Source organism: Haliaeetus leucocephalus, unplaced genomic scaffold, assembly GCF_000737465.1.
Source record: "Haliaeetus leucocephalus isolate CR32 unplaced genomic scaffold, Haliaeetus_leucocephalus-4.0 Scaffold157, whole genome shotgun sequence".
NCBI lineage: Eukaryota > Metazoa > Chordata > Aves > Accipitriformes > Accipitridae > Haliaeetus > Haliaeetus leucocephalus.
The window spans coordinates 91,299-91,732 of NW_010972593.1; the positions used below are offsets into that span (position 1 = coordinate 91,299).

General features: G+C 78.3%; 1 protein-coding gene across 2 annotated transcripts in view; it reads right to left on the minus strand.

The window, feature by feature from the left end:
- The window catches only part of PIK3R2 (phosphoinositide-3-kinase, regulatory subunit 2 (beta)), a 19,606-nt gene extending 19,427 nt beyond the window's left edge, over positions 1 to 179 (minus strand). For both annotated transcript variants that reach the window (XM_010562171.1, XM_010562170.1), the window contains exon 1: positions 91 to 179. The gene's annotated coding sequence lies outside the window, so the exon portion shown is untranslated. The remainder of the gene's footprint in view (positions 1 to 90) is intronic.
- Positions 180 to 434: the final 255 nt, after the last annotated feature.

Sequence of the window (434 nt, forward strand, 5' to 3'; positions counted from 1 at the left end):
CGCCAGCCAGCCCGCCCGCCAGGCCCTGGGTCTGATCCCGGCTCCCCTCTCTCCCGGTCCCGGCCTCCCTCTCCCCCGTCCCCGTCCCACCTCTCCGCCGGCCCCATCCGCCGCCGCTCGGCTCCAGCCCGCTCCTGCCTCCCAGCCCGGCGGCAGCCTGGGAAAGGGCCCGAACGCCGCCGGAACGGCCCGAACCCGCCCCGGAAAGACCCGACAGAAGCCGGAGAGGGACGAACTTACCCGAAGCCTCTGCAGCCCCGCCTCTTTCCCCAGGCAGCCGGCAACGATCGGAGCCACGCCCCTCGCCCGAGCGGCTCCGGAAGGAGCCGAGGGGTCTCCGGCGCCAACCGCCGAGCGGCGCTGCGGGAGAGCGCGGCGGCGCCCCCTGGCGGCGGGTCGGGACCGCGGGGCGGGCACCCGGCGCCGGGCACCGG